This window comes from Palaemon carinicauda, chromosome 14 (genome assembly GCF_036898095.1).
Source record: "Palaemon carinicauda isolate YSFRI2023 chromosome 14, ASM3689809v2, whole genome shotgun sequence".
Taxonomy (NCBI): Eukaryota; Metazoa; Arthropoda; class Malacostraca; order Decapoda; family Palaemonidae; genus Palaemon; species Palaemon carinicauda.
Window position 1 is genome coordinate 103,869,146 of NC_090738.1, and position 933 is coordinate 103,870,078.

Consider the following 933-nt stretch of genomic DNA (forward strand, 5'->3'; position numbering starts at 1 on the left):
ACTTTTAAAGACAATATTCCTTCGAGGGTTATCTTTATTACATAATAATCTAATGATATTATATTATCATATCATTATTATAGAGAAAGTATTTTATAGTAAATTTATGAACAACAGTTTCAAAGGAAAACTAACTTGATTCGTGTATTTTTTTTTATTGCAAATAATTATAAATTAGTATGCGACTACGAGTAATAATTACGCTAATGTTAATTATGACACGAATGTAATTACGCATTACATATAATTTAATACCGACATCGAGCAACTGACTCTAATTTCCCCTTTTTTAGTGTAAAGAACTTTATTTGAAATTTTACATTAACTTTTAGATAAAGCTTACGCTGAGGATTATATCAATCATGTTTTGTGTATACATTTTTGTGTGAGTATGCCTGCATCCATGTATGCATGTGCGTGAGATGAGATGGGGAGAGAAACACACACTGAAATAAAAAAAATATTTGTACTAGAACATAAACAATATATTCTTACACTATCATTGAAAGAGAATCGATAACGCCTATAACCCTGTAATAATCTCTGTATTCTCAACAGACGATATAAGTAACTTACTAGTTAAACGTTATTTCACTTAGAAGTTAATTTCTTACTTGAATTTTATTATTATTATTATTATTATTATTATTATTATTATTATTATTATTATTATTATTATTATTATTGTTATTGTTGAAAAGTCAAGCTATAACCCTAATTGGAAAAGCAAGATGGTATAAGCCCAAGGGCTCCAATACGGAAAATAGATCACTGAGGAAAGGAAATAAGGAAATAGATAAGCTGCAAGAGAAGTAATAGATAATTAAAATAAATATATAAAGAACATTAAAAACATTAAATGAGATCTTTTATATATAAACTATTAAAACGTCAAAACAAACAAGAGGAAGAGAAATAAAAAAGAACAGCGTG